The sequence below is a fragment of the Hyperolius riggenbachi genome, chromosome 12 (genome assembly GCF_040937935.1).
Source record: "Hyperolius riggenbachi isolate aHypRig1 chromosome 12, aHypRig1.pri, whole genome shotgun sequence".
In the NCBI taxonomy this organism is placed as follows: domain Eukaryota; kingdom Metazoa; phylum Chordata; class Amphibia; order Anura; family Hyperoliidae; genus Hyperolius; species Hyperolius riggenbachi.
In genome coordinates this window covers 108,379,114-108,391,717 of record NC_090657.1, presented here as the reverse complement: position 1 = coordinate 108,391,717, position 12,604 = coordinate 108,379,114, and the positions used below count along the sequence as shown (strand labels likewise).

General features: G+C 41.4%; 1 protein-coding gene across 27 annotated transcripts in view; it reads left to right on the top strand.

Annotated features, from left to right (window-relative positions):
- Positions 1 to 12,604, top strand: part of SRCIN1 (SRC kinase signaling inhibitor 1) — a 1,481,450-nt gene that overhangs the window by 1,247,962 nt on the left and 220,884 nt on the right. The window lies entirely within an intron of this gene.

Here is a 12,604-nt window from a genome sequence, read left to right as displayed (position 1 = left end):
CTGCACACACAGATGCTGCACAGACACAAAAGATCAGTATCTGCAAAATATCTGTTCCTGCCAAAAATTCATTCCTGCAAATTGCAATGATAGTCTATGAGATCTGCAGATCATCATACACACATGATTTAACTGACATTCATCTGCAGATCAAGCAATCATCCGCAGATCTGAAAATCCATCCTGGTGGATCTGATCTGCAGATGAATGTCAGTTAAATCATGTGTGTATGATTATCTGCAGATCTCATAGACTATCATTGCAATTTGCAGGAATGGATTCTTGGCAGGAACAGATCTTTTGCAGATACTGATCTTTTGTGTCTGTACAGATCCGTGTGTGCAGCATCTTGCAAAGATTTTTTTTTCTGATGGGGAGTTCAGCTCCATAGAATAGACTGTGTAGGCATGGCTCTCATACTACATGAAGGGTGGTAAGATTGGTCTGTGATCTTTCATTTTCAAAGACTATATGGTCTGATGTGTGTATGTGGCCTAAGACACCTGTACTAAAGCTAATTTCTCAGGCCAAGAAAGCCCTGACCAGCCCACTGGTCAAGAACAGACTAGAGTTAGCACTGGCCTTTACGCTGAACAGAGGCCTTGACTTCTGACTCAGCTCCCCACTCCCATCCCTACTTTCTGCAAGCCAATTGGATCCATCTCATTAGCAGTTAAAGTTGATGGGTTTCTCAATGGTAAAATGAGGTAGTGCTGAGCCCTATAATAGAGGTGGAAACATATATGTAATAATAATAATAGTCTTGACTAGGGTTTAAAGGATACTTGTACGGAGAGGGAATGCCAATACTATGCACTCATTATCTGCTTTAGGAAAAGTACTTGCCTGGTTGCCATGCTGAACCAGAATGAGTATGTATGTGAGCTGATATGACTCAAGCCTGACTTACTTTCCTGACTGCATGCTTGTTAGAGATGTGAATCAAAAACTGCTGTGATAAGAGTCACAGCAAACAATGGACAAGCACCACCAATAGTGAGAAACCAATATCGCACAACACATGGAATGTGCAGAAAGCCAGAAAAAAATCAATTATGAACAACAGAAAAGTCGGTCCAAAGTACCGCACCAGACCAAAAATGTATTTTATCTAGGTCAAAGTTTATTCATAAAAATTAAAAACTGATCAGCTGTAGGTAAATGAACAAATTGGGGGTAACATTCTAATTCAAAAATGGGGCTCAGGACAATATACCGTCAAAAAGCTTAGTGAAATGATACATGTAGGGGAAAAAAACCCTGCCTAACAATAAAGCAATAAATAGCTGCTAATTTGCAGAAATAATGAGGTAAGTAATAGAGTGGGCCGGCCAATAGCAAAGTGCAATGATTGACAGTAAGGCTCTGTTCCCACTTGTGCTGGACCACGTGTGGCCAGCAGGAGCTGACAGTGCAGTGTCTACTCTTATGGTCCATCCTGGTCCAGCTGTAGCCCGGAGAAGATGGGCTACCCCTATAGTCTATATGCCCGAGACTGCACTGAAGTTTTATAAATTTATAAACTAGGAGCCGTTCACTGTCCATTTAGCAATGTGCGAAGAATGGACAAAAAAAATATCCATTCTCTGGCACAAGTGGGGACACAGCCTTAGTGTAATAGCATAGTGCAGAACCACTGAACATAACCAGAAAAAAGTGCAATAATTCCTGTTTAACATACAGGTAACCGGGAAAGTGCCACTGTGTGAGGTAGATAATGAAAAGAAGGTGCAAGTGACAACAGTATGTAAATACATAGGTGCTTCATAAAGGTTTAGAAATAAGTTGCAAATGTGCAATAACCAGCCATTTGCTTGTGAGAAATAAGCCAGGCATAGCAATGCAGCGTATTTCCAGTCAAAACCAGGAATAGTAAGCTGTAAAGCATAGTGCATAAGAGATTGCAGGCTCACCAAGAAGGTGGCAGAAGATAAAACCAGGGCCCTGTATCCCACCGGATCCACCTGTCGGGTGTTGCGGCTTACCGGTTTCATCAGAAATATGTTTTTACTTATTTGTTCATTTACCCACCGCTGATGTTTGTTTATTGATTTATTTTAGTATTTATATAGCGCTGACATCAATTCCAAATGTAGTGACATTCCCCTTGAGCTTGCTGTTCCAGTGCAGGAACCTGTGACAATCCAGCCCCGCGATCCCGTCGAGATCTGCTCCCGTTAGCGTACGCAGGAAGTACGGGCGCAGACGGACAACGAGACCGGTTGCTGGATCGTCAGAGGTAAGAAAGAAAAAGGCGACAGCGCGTGCCAATCCCGTCTAATCTGCTCCCGTTAGCATACGCAGGAAGTACGGTGAACAGACTGATAATAAAGATTGGTCGCGCAGCTGCCGACAATATGTAATGGGACAAACATCAACCAATCCCGTATTACTAGGCCACTGTTGCCATGCAGGTTTCATGCACTAGAGACTGCTGGAGGCAAATTCATTGTGCGCGTAGTAAACGGTTAAGATTGATTGGAGGTGCCCATACATGTACAATTCTGATTGTATATACAATCGGTAAACTAAAAATATCGATTTCGCGCTGGAAATCGGGTAAATACACTGCCACCACTCTCTTGTGTTCTGTAGGGAGGAAAGAGACTCCCGCTATCATAATACGGTAGCCAGCCCAATCACGTTCGACATGCTCCAGTCACCGTTCAGGGAATAGTCACTTCCGACGGCTTAAAGACTGTGAGCAATGTGACGTTAAAGAAAGGTTGATGCAATCATTAATTGTATTTACAATCGAGAAACGAAAGTTATCGATTTCGCACAGGAAATCTGGTACTAGCTAATCCTAGAAGGAAGAAACGGTTATTTACAACCTAGCTAGCAAATCAACAATTTATAAGCAAATCATAAAACAATGCGGTAGTATGACTGACTCTTCAGAGGGCAGATTCGTTATAGCAGCAATCAAATGACCAGAACAGGCACACGACTGAGCGATAAAAATCGTTTGTTTATTTCTAAACTACATACACACAGCTTATTTTAGAACAGATTGATTTGACAGAGAGAAGAGATGAAAAGAAACAGAATGTCCAAATATACATTTCAAATACCGTTATTGGTAGTCCATGCGGCAATCGCAAGTCTTTGGCGTAAAGTCCAAGATGGCGGTTTTGGGGCCCGTGTCCTGCGGGCGGGTCGATTTGATGTTACTTCAACGTCAGATGAAAAGTTAAAGGACGCAGAGCTTTCTGGGCTCTCTCTGGATATAGCCCCCACTCCAGCAAGGAGGGGATAGGGGGTGTGGATCACACTCCTCTTTGGAACAGGAGATCTACCCGCCCTCGCATGAACACCAAAATATGGCTGAGTCATGATAGGTGTGCTAATCTTCAAACCATACAGGTTATGTTAAATCTAATAACATTTTCAGGTCGATCAGAATTTAGCGATAACAATATCAAACTTGGGGGGTTTAGAGTGAACGGTGACCCCAAAATGCATATCTCTGCTTTGGCAGGGCTTACCTGTAATTCGGAAACATCCAATTGTGTGGTTGGTTCCGAATTTCATAATAAGCGGGTTCTAAAGGCCGTTGCCTATTCGGAAAGTCATCTTTATGACAAAAGATGGATTTCATATTTGTGAGATCACAGAAAGGTCAGCTGGGATATGGATTCTCTTTGATCCTTCAGCTGAGGTAATCCTGAGAGCACCCCCTGCTGTGATCGGTTCCTACCAGTCTGGGGGAAGGGGCGGTTTATTAGCTTCTGTTCATCTAATCTCTGATGGATGAGCTATAACCTTTCCAGGGAGGCTGGTGGGAACCACTTTAACACTGAGGTGAGAAGAGCTGTAATTAAAAGCTACCAAAGAGCCAGGGTTTGTTAGCAGCCAGAGAGTAAGAGGAAAAAAAAGTGGATTTTAAACCAACAAATGTCAGTTTGGTTGGTTTGCGAAGAAACTGGCGTTCGTAACTCCATGACGCATTCGATATGTCATATCAACGGCGTCACAGAACCCTCTGCAGCTATTCGACAAGTGATTGTTGAATGGGTTAGCGCAGCTGCAGACAGGAGTGTGGCCACAAAGAGGAAGAGTGTACCAACAGTGGGCTCAAGGCGGTTTGTGAAACGGTTTAAGGCCTCTTACACACTGCAAGCGATTCAGATTCCGCTTTTTAATCTGTTTTTACTTCAGATTCAGATTTGCAGTTTTCTCCCTGCACACTGCAAATCGGAATCTGAATCTGATGTAAAAACTGATTAAAAAGCGGAATCGGAATCGGAATCGCTTGCAGTGTGCAAGAAGCCTCAAGGCTTCCCTCTAATAAGGTAAGGATCTAGCCTTTTTTGTTTGATTTTTTTTTTTTTTTTTTTAAATCATAGGTTTGCTTTAAGACATTTGAATTCTTCCCATTCCAAGATGTGTGTGAGCTGGTTTGTGTAGACCAGTGGTCCTCAAACTAAGGCCCGTGATCCGAATGTGGCCCCCCGAGGCTATTTCACTGGCCCCCCAAACCAAAATGTATAACTTATAGATGTGGCCCACTGCACCCTTAAATATCAGTGGCCCGCATATAGAATAGCAGTGCTGGCACCACCCATCCATATATTGTAGAAGCCAGCGAGCAGTCATTCGCTGGCTTCCAATCCAATTCTGCATCAGGTGACACTGCTTTCCAACTGGACGGCAGGTTGTCACCTGGGTATGCTTCACTGATGCACAAAGACGTTCTTCGGGCACCTCATGACTGAATGGCTGCTGCTAGGAGTTCTCCTCCGGGCATGATTGGGGGGAATCAATACCTAGATTCAATGTAATGTTTTTTTAAACATCATTTTATGCATGTTCCGGCCCCCCGGCAGTCTGAAGTATATTGACCCGGCCCTTGACTAAAAAAGTTTGGGGACCCCTGGTGTAGACCCTTCATAAACAGTCCTCATGTTCAGTTATATAGTGACTTTATATGATAGACAAAGAACGAGTTAGTCAGAATTAAAATAGAATATCATATTCTGCCAGGGAATGCATTAACTATTATATTTCAACTGCAGTAATGTCTAGAATAGAAATAATTGAAAAACTCTCTTGATATGATGTTGCTAGGCTTGGTTACTGTAGTTGTCTCCGTTTATTACAGGGAACATCCCATACGTTATTTGTCTCTCTCTCTGTATATATTAGTCGCAGCTTTTCAGAAAGTCTCTCAGAATAAGTGAGTCGTCTTTTTAGAGGGTGCTTCTCTCTTCCCCCGTGTTCCTATTTCCATCCATGGAGGCTGGAGGTGTGATCCTGCATTACAGATATCTTCAGCCTCCTCCCATTAGAGGAATCCCCAGCTCCTGCTGCATAATGTATATCTCAGGTCAAGCACAAAGCGTTCTATAGATGGAGCAGGCTGAGCCAGAGGCCTGGAGCTGCTCTGTATGCATTGTGATAAATCCTCTACCCATGCTCTGAATTCTGTGATCTCCTGCATCAAGTGGATATAATATACACCAATCGCCCACAACACTTAACTGACAGGTGAAGTGAATGATGCTGATTATCTCATAACAGTGACACTTGTCAAGGGGGTGGAATGTATTGGGCCGGATTAAAATAGTCTATTCTTGTAGGTGAGGTGTTGGAAGCAGGAATTTTGACGAGGCCAGGGAAATGCATAAGAGCAAACTGCAGGGCTTGTGGGGTGGAGTTTTCAGTATGCAAAGGTTGTTACCTATCAAAAGGGTTCCAAGAAAGGACAACTAGTGAAATCGCCAACTCTGTCGTGGGCAACCACGACTCATTGATGCACTTGGGGAACAAAGGCTAGCCTGTCTGCTCTGCCTGACTCCCACAGAATGACTCCTATAACACAAACTGCTGGCACGCTGATTTTGGGCCTCAAGAGAAGGTGTCAGAGCACACCGTGCATCACAGCTTGCTCTGTATGGGGCTCTTTAGTCAGACTGAAAAGATTACCTAGGCTGACCATTGTTTACTCCAAAAAGTGCCTTCAATGGACAGGTAAGAGTCTGCGCTTGGCTACAGTTACATAGTTTTTTGGGTTGAAAAAAGACATACGTCCATCGAGTTCAACCAGAGAACAAAGTACAATACCAGCCTGCTCCCTCACATATCCCTGTTGATCCAAAGGAAGGTGAAAAACCCTTACAAGGCATGGTCCAATTAGCCCCAAAGGGCAAAAATCCTTCCCGACTCCAGATGGCAATCAGATAAAATCCCTGGATCAACATCATTGGGCATTACCTAGTAATTGTAGCCATGGATGTCTTTCAACGCAAGAAAAGCATCTAAGCCCCCTTTAAATGCAGGTATAGAATTTGCCATAACTACTTCTTGTGGCAATGCATTCCACATCTTAATCACTCTTACTGTAAAGAACCCTTTCCTAAATAAATGACTAAAACTTTTTTCCTCCATGCGCAGATCATGTCCTCTAGTCCTTTGAGAAGGCCTAGGGACAAAAAGCTCATCCACCAAGCTTTTATATTGCCCTCTGATGTATTTATACATGTTAATTAGATCCCCTCTAAGGAGTCTTTTCTCTAGACTAAATAAACCCAGTTTATCTAACCTTTCTTGGTAAGTGAGACCTCCCATCCCACATATCAATTTTGTTGCTCGTCTCTGCACCTGCTTTAAAACTTTTTATTTCCCTTTTAATGCATCCCAAAATTTTGTTAGCTTTAGCTGCAGCAGCTTGGCATTGAGTAAGATTATTTAACTTGTTGTCGATGAGTACTCCTAAGTCCTTCTCCAAGTTTGAAGCCCCCAACTGTATCCCATTTATTTTGTATGGTGCTAGACCATTGGTACGACCAAAATGCATTACATTTTTCAACATTGAATTTAATCTGCCATTTATATATACATATAGCCATCCTATCCAGATCCTGCTGCAATATGTCCTTATCTTCCTGAGTTGATGATTCTGCACAATTTTGTATCATCTGCAAAAATAGCAACATTGCTTACTACTACATTTACTAGGTCATTAATAAATAAATTGAAGAGAACTGGACTCAGTACAGACCCCTGTGGGACCCCACTGCTAACAGTTACCCATTTTGAGTATGATCCATTGACCACAACTCTTTGTTTTCTGTCCATCAGCCAGTTCCCTATCCATGCACACAGACTCTTCCCCAGTCCTTGCATCCTCAATGAATGAATTATGAATCATGAATTAGTGAAGGCAGGTGGCTTGGTCTGATGAATTGCAATTTCTTTTGGGCTTTAATTTCCTGATATTTCAGTCTGACTGTGCATCTGTGGGATGTTAGAAAAACAAGGACTTAGCACCATAGTGACTTATAGTAGTAAATTATTCAAGATACTCACTTTAACGGTTATTATTCTGGTTTTAGCCTTAGAAACACTTCCTATATCTATTATATCTATTATATTATATATACAGTTAGTGACAAGATATATATATATATATACACTGTACAGCGCTGCGTAATATGTCGGCGCTATATAAATACTAAATAATAATAATAATAACATTTTAAAATTAGTAATATATCAATTTAAAGGATGGGAATAAAGTTTGGAATCAATCAGTTTAGAGAAATATATATATTTACATAGAAAGAGGGACAAATGAGGAGGAAAGAGGGACCGGGCTCCCAAAGAGGGACTGTCCCTCCAAAAGAGATACAGTTGTGAGCAATGGTAGTTAGCAAAAGAAAAGTTGATAACATGATTTGAATCTTTGCTGCTGTGAGATAGTATTGCTGCTGTGGGATAATGAGACGGAGGGGGGCAATTAGTCTGATCACTGTGAGTTATCTGTCTGACATATCAGTACATTAGTGTGGTGTAGGTTCATTATTTTATTAAATTAATTCATGATTCTGTGTAAAATGTAGTGGATGCAAAGTGGATGACTGTGTTCACTTTGTAAATGTACATCAGCCTTTGATTCTGCACTGTCACTACTTGAACTGAAGATCCGTTCAAACAGTTCCTTCTTTGAATCCTTGAGCCAAGAAACTGTTCACAATGGATCAGTTACGAGTCAGGAGCTGCTGCTGTAATCTGATCCCTGAGTGAGCTGAGAGGAGTTCCTTCACTCACTCACTCACTCACTCACTCATTACAGCTCAGCAGCTGAAGTTCCTGTTTCATCCACTGAAATGAACCGTTCAGTGTGATGAATCGGATCACTCTGCTCACAAGCAAGAACCAGTTCAAATGAAGGAATCATTCATGAACTGGACAACACTACTTTTCCACTAAGATGCTTTGTTCGCGATTCGTTTTTTTGCGATTTGCGATCGCCGGGCAGTGCAATTCTTGTTGCAATCGCACTACATTTCCGGCGGCGGTACAGCGCAACGTGTACAGTTGAAAAAGCAGCCTGCGCGAACGCAAGCACAGGTGGTTTGCGCTTGCGATCGCTCTTGCTAGTGGAAAAGAACCCTTATGCCTCATTCGCATATAGTTTACGATCAGCAAGAACATCAGAAGTGCATAGAGAGCAATTCTGATGTTCATACTATGCGCACTGCACAGCAGTGTGATGTGCTATCGCACTGCTGCACGCATTTTTGCAAAAGTGCATCGCTGATCCCATTCACTGCAATGAATGGGATCAGCAGCGCAACGAATGGCTACACATATGGCTTGCGTCCCGAACGCACAGCCATACGCATTGCCTAATGTGAACAAGGCCTTAGGGAGGTTTACACATTGATGTAAGCTTGTTGTCAAGGTGATGTGTGCTGTGGGAGGGACAGCAGGGAGGGGAAAATAAAACACTGGGCTGGGTTAAAAAAGAAAAGGGCAGAAGTGATGTCACTTTTGGCATCGCAGAGAAACAGTCAAGATGGAAGCCAGCATAAAAATGTTTCTTTTTTCATATAACTTTTTTTTACTAAATTCTGTCAGTGAACACTAAAATCAATGGAAAAGGTAGGCTGAACAAGTAATTTCATATTGAATGATATTTTATTATTTTTTTCAGTTAATATGGTCTTCCAACCCACTTTAAGAGGTTAACATTCCCCCTCAAGGAGTGATGAACCATTTTAGACAAATAAAACGAGTGTTTGCAAGTTGTATTTTTGAGGAATAATTTTATTATTGAACAACAACCATGTTCTCAATGAACCCAAAAACTCATTAATATCAAAGCTAAATATTTTTGAAAGTAGTTTTCAGTTTGTTTTTAGTTTTAGCTATTTTAGGGGGATATCTGTGTGTGCAGGTGACTATTACTGTGCATAATTATTAGGCAACTTAACAAAAAACAAATATATACCCATTTCAATTATTTATTTTTATCAGTGAAACCAATATAACATCTCAACATTCACAAATCTACATTTTTGATATTCAAAAACAAAACAAAAACAAATCAGTGACCAATATAGCCACCTTTCTTTGCAAGGACACTCAAAAGCCTGCCATCCATGGATTCTGTCAGTGTTTTGATCTGTTCACCATCAACATTGCATGCAGCAGCAACCACAGCCTCCCAGACACTGTTCAGAGAGGTGTACGGTTTTCCCTCCTTGTAAATCTCACATTTTATGATGAACCATAGGTTCTCAATGGGGTTCATATCAGGTGAACAAGGAGGCCATGTCATTAGTTTTTCTTCTTTTATACCCTTTCTTGCCAGCCAAGCTGTGGAGTACTTGGACGTGTGTGATGGAGCATTGTCCTGCATGAAAATCATGTTTTTCTTGAAGGATGCAGACTTCTTCCTGTACCACTGCTTGAAGAAGGTGTCTTCCAGAAACTGGAAGTAGGACTGGGAGTTGAGCTTGACTCCATCCTCAACCCGAAAAGGCCCCACAAGCTCATCTTTGATGATACCAGCCAAAACCAGTACTCCACCTCCACCTTGCTGGCGTCTGAGTCGGACTGGATTCTCTGCCCTTTACCAATCCAGCCACGGGCCCATCCATCTGGCCCATCAAGACTCACTCTCATTTCATCAGTCCATAAAACCTTAGAAAAATCAGTCTTGAGATATTTCTTGGCCCAGCTTGTGTGTCTTGTTCAGTGGTGGTCGTCTTTCAGCCTTTCTTACCTTGGCCATGTCTCTGAGTATTGCACACCTTGTGCTTTTGGGCACTCCAGTGATGTTGCAGCTCTGAAATATGGCCAAACTGGTGGCAAGTGGCATCTTGGGCGCTGCACGCTTGACTTTTCTCAGTTCATGGGCAGTTATTTTGCGCCTTAGTTTTTCCACACGCTTCTTGCGACCCTGCTGACTATTTTGAATAAAATGCTTGATTGTTCGATGATCACGCTTCAGAAGTTTTGCAATTTTAAGAGTGCTGCATTCCTCTGCAAGATATCTCACTATTTTTGACTTTTCTGAGCCTGTCAAGTCCTTCTTTTGACCCATTTTGCCAAGTTGCCTAATAATTCTGCACACCTGATATAGGGTGTTGATGTCATTAGACCACACCCCTTCTCATTACAGAGATGCACATCACCTAATATGCTTAATTGGTAGTAGGCTTTCGAGCCTATACAGCTTGGAGTAAGACAACATGCATAAAGAGCATGATGTGGTCAAAATACTCCTTTGCCTAATAATTCTGCACTCCCTGAATATACACTCATTAATGCAGTGTTGTTGTATTACTGATGCTGCTTCTGTTGTAAGATATACTTGTCCATTACAAAGATAAGTCAGCCCATGTTTGCAGATGTCATCAGTGCTTCAACTCAAATAGTGTAACAAAAGTTCAAAGTCAATTTACAACTATAGAGATGGCTTCAAAACACATTAATCAAGCAGAGATCAGCACATGTTGCAGGTACTGTAGTTTAAAGCAAACCCAAAATGAAAATGTAAAAGTAAAAATAAACATGCACAGGTCACACTTACCTCCCTTGTAGTCTACTCCTCAATCTTTTTCTCCTCTCCCGTGCCCTCTGTAACTAATGGAATTTATGTTCTCCATTTTAAAAACAGCTTCTGGGTCAGCACACCGTTAAACTGTAATTTTAACCGTTAACACTTGAGCCATAGGGAAATCTAGACATTACCTTGCTCATCCGTTCTTTTAGCTATGACTGACAGCAACTATTATATATCTCACCGCAACTGATATATTTCATTTCTGACAAAATATTGTCAGAACTGGAAGGGATAGTTGTTAGAAGAAAATGGTGAGCTTCTGAGAGGAACTGACGGAGAGGTAAGTATGTAATTTTAATTTGCAAGTACATTGTGTGTTTGTTTGTAATAATTTTACTCGGTGCAGGTTGCCTTTAAAGAGAAACTGTAAGGTGGAAATGAATGTCAGTATAAGCATAGTGCAACAGCTTTTCCTGTACATCCTAGAGCTGACCTGGCTGTGTCTTCAAATGGGGAAATTTAAGACTAATATACCACTTTTTAAGTATAAGTTCTCTCAAAGATTAAGATTATTATTAATAGAAGCAAGTCATGTTTCAAGTTTCTTATGTTTGATGCATTTGACCCCGTATACATTGATTGAACATTTTCCGATGTCCTTATACAAATGTATATAAATGTATCCTCTAATGTCCGCTAACTGCTCATTTCCTGGATGGCTTCACTGTCCAGCAAGGAGACATTCAGCTGACATTAGTCCCAGTCCCACTTATCTGCACCAATCTCTGGAACTCCTGAACATTAAGTCGGTCAGATAAACTCTGATGGCGTCATTTGTTATCATTTATATGGCACAAGAAATGGTTTTATGAGTTGTGGTTGCCTGTTTTGATGCCTGCGGGGATCACATGTTCATTATAACACTGAAGAATGTCAGTCTTGTGTGGGCAAAGATGTGTGAAATCGAGTGGCGTTCTGTGTTCTGGCAGTGTGAATTTGAGAATGCATTGCCTGGTGTAGGTGTCTAGGTGTACACGTGCCCTGTCTTTACCCAGATCAGCTTGACTCCTCCTTCACTTGTTGACCTCCATTGTTTTGTACACTATGTCCCTGTGTATGTTTGTGTTTCAAATTGTTTGTATAGATTGTGTTAAACATATGAATGTATAGGCAGATTTAGAGTATCTGGTGCTGCTCCGTACTCTGACAAATACAGCGTTGAATGCAAATATATAGAAAATGGGAGGGGATATTTTGGAATCAGGTCTAGTGTTGTATTTAGGAGAATGGCAAATTACTAAAATTGCTAAATCAGATGGATATACTGACAGGTGAGTGGTTGCTGAATAAGACAACCACTTCAAAGCTTTAGGGTAGAGGTGTTCTTTGGTCCTTCCCTTGGTTGAACCTTCTGGCTTCAAGGTGATACTGTGGGATGGAACACCTAGGGGACGGGGTGTGGCCCCTGGCATAGTGGACTAAGGAAACTGAACCAATACTAGGAAACTGATACAAGAGGCGCCCATGGGTTTATACAAATAGGCGTAAATAATAAAATAGGATAGAGGAAACTTACTTCCTTTCATAAGTATTGGACTGGCAAACAATATTATTCACCAGCTTCTTCAGGTGCAAAGTTTGGGCAATGGCTGGCCATTTTCTATTATTCCTATTCTATGGTAGTAATACATTTGAGCAAAAGTTCATGTTGGGGTGTGTGTTACCTGAAGAGACTCATAGCTGCATGCATACTATTTGAATACTTATTGAATAGAACATCATTTGAAATGAATTATAAATGCATAT